Source organism: Acanthisitta chloris, unplaced genomic scaffold (genome assembly GCF_000695815.1).
Source record: "Acanthisitta chloris isolate BGI_N310 unplaced genomic scaffold, ASM69581v1 scaffold13414, whole genome shotgun sequence".
Taxonomy (NCBI): domain Eukaryota; kingdom Metazoa; phylum Chordata; class Aves; order Passeriformes; family Acanthisittidae; genus Acanthisitta; species Acanthisitta chloris.
In genome coordinates this window covers 1-6,500 of record NW_008669931.1, presented here as the reverse complement: position 1 = coordinate 6,500, position 6,500 = coordinate 1, and the positions used below count along the sequence as shown (strand labels likewise).

Below are 6,500 nucleotides of genomic sequence, written 5' to 3'. Positions count from 1 at the left end.
GACAGCCAAGCTCAAGAAAACTAAGAAGTGAGGATTTTACTGTGTTTGTTTCTGTACCTATTCTTTGGGATTTTCCTTTCTAAAAAAACCAAAATTAATGTATGCAATTGTCACAGGATTTTCAAACCTGGTCTTTCTTTAAAGTTGGAATCAAATTTTAGATAAATAATGCAATCTGGTTGCCACCTCCACCTAATCAGCTTTAACCAAAAGGTTAAAAGTGGATTGATACTAAGGTACTTCACATCCATGTGAAGAGATTAAGGCCTACTGCTTCTCTTCCTTAGAGTTCCACCACATTAGATGGATGTACTAAGTTGCTATGATTAAGAAAGAACAGACTGCTGTCTTAGCTCGGCAAGGCATCCATCTGGAGGCTGCGCAGTCAGATGCTTGTTCCTCCTCTAGTCAGTTTTTGCCTTATTCAAATCACATGAGTTTTCCTATTTTTCTAAAAGGAAACACTAAGATAACCTTGAAAAGTTAGGTCTGCAGGCTGTACTTTATTCCAAAGAAATGCAAGACATGCATTCCCCAAGGCAGAAAAGCAAATTGCACCTGCGTCTTCCATATGATCAGGAAATGTATGCTACTGTGAACTACGACCTGAAAAAAGAGATGTAGACAGAGGAGCAAGAAGGGCAGTCTAGTTGTGAAATAAATCACTTACTACATAAAGATATTTGTGAGCTTTTAAATGAACAATCAGAATCGCTATTTGAATTAGGAAATGTCAGAAATATGCAATTCACATATTTGCATGCAATGAGTCCATGAAATTATTTTATTGCTCATTATGCCTCCTGAGAAGTCGAAAGGTAAATGACAGACTAATGCAGGCCAACACCAAACACTTAAGGATCTTCTAAGAAAAAATGAAATTGTGATAGAAATAACTGTTACTTCAGCAAATCTCTTCATTAAGTAAAGAGACAGATACTCAAATAAAATTAAGGGTATTCTGTTTGCAAACTTTAAGAAGGTAAAAGCCACTACATAAGAGTGCCTCTAAATTACTAAAGGGGTTTTATGCTTTGAAACTTCAAAGGCAAGCCTGAAGTCTCCAAGGATACTATATTTGCATCCTATGGATGGGAGAATAAAATATCAGTATAAATAACAGACTCTCCACAAAGCAGGCTTGGTTCTCCACAGCTAGTGGCAGAGTAAATACTCTAAATGGATGAACTACAGCCTAAGAGGAGTCCTGGACAAATGGTAAAGAATGAAAGTGCATCTTCCAGCAGATATTAACAATACTTCTAAATCTTCTAATTTTGCCAGTGCTTCAAAGTATTAAAATGCATTACTTTACACTCAGAATAAATCAACTTTATTGTCATCTTTTATTCTTAGCTGTAAGCATGACATCTGTACAAAACTAACACTCAGATTACTCTGAGAACAGTAACAATTCCTTAATACATATCCTTTAATGCAATATAAATTGCATACCTTTGGGTTGATTATATATTGTAGGGCTTTGAAGAGGTGAGCCAGATTGCTTACACCATCTTACATATTTATGTCACCAACATTGCAAATCATGGTATGATAGGTGGCAACAAATACTTCGAATCATACCCTCACCTGTTCTGCATCTCCATCTTCCCATTACACATACAGAAATGTGAAAGCCCATCACTAATAATTATCTGTACTGTTTACTCAAGCACATCATCTTTTGCTTCAAAGTGAGGCATTTCCTACCAGCTCAGTAATGAATTTCTGAGCTGTTAAAGGACATTTTAAAGAACCCCCAAAATGCTACACATACATTTAGAAGGAAAGTAATTTAAATATGAAGAGGCTGCATGGCAATAAATTATTAGGCAACTGACCTTTATAGTTTCCAGTGCTGAAATAACAATCCGTTCGGCTTTCAGAAAGATGTGACACCAACTTTTCAATTAATTCCGCCAAAACTGCAAAAAGTAAAAACCCATTAAAACATGAGAGGCAATGAGAACTGCATTACCTAACAAAATGACACTATGTGAGAAACTAAAGCTATTTAAATTCTTGCATACTTATTCATGTTTTTAGGGGGAAACAACTCAAAGCATGCATTGTGCTTTTGCATTCCTAACTTAAATTAAATTTTAATAGCTTTATACTGAGAATATATTCAGTGTAAACAGAAAGAGAATCCCATATTATCTTTATATCCTCCACAGATTACTTCAGAATTTGTTACGATTTCAATATGAAATGAAAATTAACTATAATTAAACTAACATTATCTTACCACATTTGTCTGTGTATGTAGACAGAAATGAAAAAAAACCACCACCAAAAAACCCAAATAAATGTAACAACCCACATAAATAAAATAATGACACCACCCCAAAATTATGCTAACAAAAGTACATGAGGATTTAAGGGTTCCTTTCAAAAAAATCCAATATAAAACCACCTATGCCATAACAAGTTAAAAAATAGTCACTTCAAATTAGCAATAGGAGCATTTCCTTCGGGAAATTCTGTATTTAATTATGACCATAATGTTCTTACTCAGTTTTTGCTACAGAACTTTGAGTCTACAGATACTGCATAGATCAGTCAGATGCTGACATCTGTTCACTTTGAAGGAAATCTTATCTCCCCACCTTGACAGGATGCTAGCCAGAAAGTTACCAAGAACTCTCAATGACAAATCATTATCAAAACTGTCTCCAGCTTCTCAATTCTGTAAGTCTGAGGCTGTGGCAACTGAGAACAAGACACCATACAGGTTTAAACAAAGTACATAAGGAAGCCTTTATGCATACTGCACAGAGGCCCACGTGAGATAAGCCATATTAAGAACTTAAGATGGCAACAATGAACTTATTTTGTTTTGTAAGTAAATGCTATCCTAAAACAGCTGGTGCTGTCTCAATAAACAGGATTTAAGGCACCTTCTCTTCACAATAATGCAAAGCAAAGGAGTGTATTTAGAGAGCAACGAGTGCTGCTAACCGTGGGATTTCCTGTTCCAAGACTGTGTTACCATTTCCTTGGCAGCACCTCCATTTCAGAGCACTAAAGCTTCAGCTTCTGTTCCCCCATTCTTACACATAACTCTGTACACCCACAGGTGGGTTTGCTGGTTTTAACCCACATAATTCATAGAATCATAGAATGGTCTGGGTCAGAAGGGACCTTAAAGATCATCTAGTTCCACTACACTGCTTAAGCAGGTGAGCAGCTGTAGCAGTACCAGTAAGGTGTAACTATCTGTGGTGGAGGTGACAATGAAGAAAGCTAGGAAACTCCTGAACTAGCCTTGCTGACAGGAAAACTAATGCAGGAGACTCTTTTGGGAATTAGGAGGATGAGGAAGACAGAACCTCTACCCACAAGTCCGATGCTTCTCACCCCAGAAAAATAATGAAAAAGATATTGTAAAGATAATTAACTGTTCTTCTAATCACTTTAAGCTAACATACTGACATTAAATCATAATCTTTTTGTCTTTATTAGTTGTCCAAGACATTTATGGAAATTCTTTTACATTGAATGAGTCCATAAGAAGTTTTTAAAGGGTTGAGCTTTGGTAGTACTAAAGAACTTTCACTGCAACAGCTAAACACAGATTTAGAGTTGTCAACTCCAGCAGTAACAAAATTTATTTTGCATTGCAAAGGACTACTAAATTAAAAACAAAAAGAATACATGTGTAATTTATATTCTTATGCACTCTTATGGTGAAAGAAACTGCTAATTAAATATAACATAGCTATTTTTAATCATGGTTAATAAACCACATGAGGCTAGAAAAAGCAATTTATTTCATAGAAGAGTAACAATTTATTCATTTTGGGAGAATAAACAAACTGACTAATCTTCACTAATATGCTTAGAGGAATTTGGCCCACAAAAAATTTAACGAAGATTTGTGTAAAATGAGTCGACATATCTGTTCCTGGAGCTGTAGGTAGCAAAAAGCAGATATTAAATCTAAAATCTGTAACTAGCTAGATGTTTACTGTATGACTACTAGTATGGTGATTACTGAAATATGCCATGCTGTAATAATAAATGGGAACTATGTCAAGACTAAAATGCCCCATAATTCAGAACATTTAAAACCAAGTCAGGACATTGTACATTTCTTTCCTTTTTGCTGGAAAGCATCCACACGCTTGACCTAGCAGTCAAATACTTCAGTTCAGTGCTTGAGTTAATAGAAGAAGTGACAGCACAACTGCTAAGCAATTTTTTGAAACTCAAGCACTAAATTGATTTGAAAGTATTTATCTAAGTGCCTATCAGGACCTTTGAAAAGCTTTTAATCAAGAGAGGAAGACACACAAATTTATCAAAATATATGTGGTTAATACATAAATAAAAGGTTTCCGCAGGACACTGTCTCTTCCAAAGGAATGTCCATGTGAAATGACAAGAAGCTATTTCAATTTTTGTCTTTTAATACTAAATCATTTAGCTGCCCTTTGGACACTTCTGTGGAAACTGGCTCAGTGACTCTTCATTTAACTGGAAAAGTAGACCAAATAAATTTAGGCAGGTTCATTGCACGGTGCACGCAGTATTGCTGTAAAAGCCCAAATTTTCATGCAGAGTTTATGTGGCCTACCAACTTGGTGAAAATGTTGATCTTCTTAAATTATGGTAGCTTGGCTGTATATATATTGAAGTTTTTAAGAGACTGGCAATCCCCTCATGCAAATTTAATTCATACACACAGACTTAAGAGAATTTTAATTTAGGATTGTGTAATCATACACAAAATAAATGAAAGCTTTAAAATTTTCTAAATGATTGCAGTATGCTCATAAAACACCTAAATTCCTGCAGGATTTTTTCCTTCAAGAGCTAGTGTACAAAAAGGAAGGTAATTGAAATGGCTTCAAAACTGCATAAGAACATGGATTAAAAAACTAATGTGGTTGAAACTCTTTTAATAGGTAACCACCATGAGAAGTTATCTAATTCCTCCTCTGAAACATTTAAGCCAAAAAGGTCAAAAACTGTATGAAGTATCAGATATTTTTTTTCAGATCCTCTAATGCAATTAGTGCTACTGGATCATATTCTGTTATCCAGACGCTTCAGAGGAGTTTAAAAGAAAATACAAAAACTCTGTTAAGAGTTAACAGTAGTCCTGCTTGACTTACGCTAGAGGTTAAAAATTCAAGAGTGAAAATCTTGGATAGACAACTTTTCGCAAGAGTTTGTAAGACTGTTAATGTCAGTCTCCCTTAGAAAGGGCCCAGTACAGGAAGCACAAGTATGTATCTTTGGTCTGTAAACCTTGGAGATTGCTCCATCTGTAACTACCGAGAAAGTTTTGATTTCTGGGCATCTGGACTTGAGTCTCTCAGCCCTCTGTCAGAGCTCCCTCTCTCTCTCAGAGAGCATCACATGCTGCAAAAGATACATAGCAGCACAGCTGTGTCTTTTAAAATGGATTCAATGAACATAATGTCTCAAACCACAGAGCTGGCAGATACTTTGCTGCTTCTGAAATAGGTCCAAGCAGATATGGAACACCTAAAAAGCTTTGCATCCATGCAAGTACTTATACTGAGTTTATAACACCACTATCATTTTGTGGGGTGTTTTTATTTATTTTCTGTTTCATTAAGCTATTCTATTTTCCTACTTTTCTTTTTGTGTTGTTTGTGAAAGCATTTGCAGAAGTCCATGTGAGGCTTAACAACAATTCCACAAACACTCTTGCTGAATTTTACTCCTAGTTCCATCTCAGCTGGAAACAGTCATCCAGAAGCAAGCATAATTTTTCGCTTTGGGTTAACAGATCTTAATGACTCTCCTTAATTCTTCATTCTAGTTGGTACCTCCAACAAAGTTGCAGAAAACAAACTACACAGGTTTAGGGACTGTGTATGAATAATTGCAAAATACAAAAGGAAATATGTTTCTTTTTCTTTCTAAACCACCTACTTTAAATGTATGTTGTTTATCTTAAAAAATAGTTTTTCTCAGCAATTAAGTCCTTTTAGATGCTGGAATGCAGATTAACAATTTCCAACAAAAATTTCACATAATCCCAGATGAGATCAGCCTAGAAAATACGCTACATTCAAATACAATTGTTTTTACAAAGACTGAATTATTTGTGCCTCACAATATATAACACCAAAAAGACCCCTCACAGAACAACTAGATCAGAGTTGTGCAAAAAAAGTAAACATTCAATTTTGATAGAAAACTCTAGGGTGGTTTAATTGCTACTCTTCCATCTATTGTTCTTGTACTAGCAGAATCTCATATAAAATACATTCAGCTGTTTTTGAACAGTGATGAATCTCTGTTTATATACCTGTTTCACAAAGCTGCCTGAATACACGCATTTGTGGGTGTATACAATATAATGTATATTATTAAGCATACAGAATCATAGAATCAACCGGTTGGAAGAGACCTCAAAGATCATCGAGTCCAACCCTACCATCATTACTAGACCATGGCACCAAGTGCCACATCCAGTTTCATCTTAAAAACTGCCAGGGATGGTGAAACCACCACCTCCC

The 6,500-nt window shown here is 35.5% G+C and overlaps 1 protein-coding gene across 1 annotated transcript in view; it reads right to left on the bottom strand.

Moving 5' to 3' along the window:
- Positions 1-1,922, bottom strand: part of LOC103801103 (protein broad-minded-like) — a 15,087-nt gene extending 13,165 nt beyond the window's left edge. Inside the window, exon 1 of the mRNA XM_009073508.1 lies at positions 1,842-1,922. The gene's annotated coding sequence lies outside the window, so the exon portion shown is untranslated. The remainder of the gene's footprint in view (positions 1-1,841) is intronic.
- Positions 1,923-6,500: the final 4,578 nt, after the last annotated feature.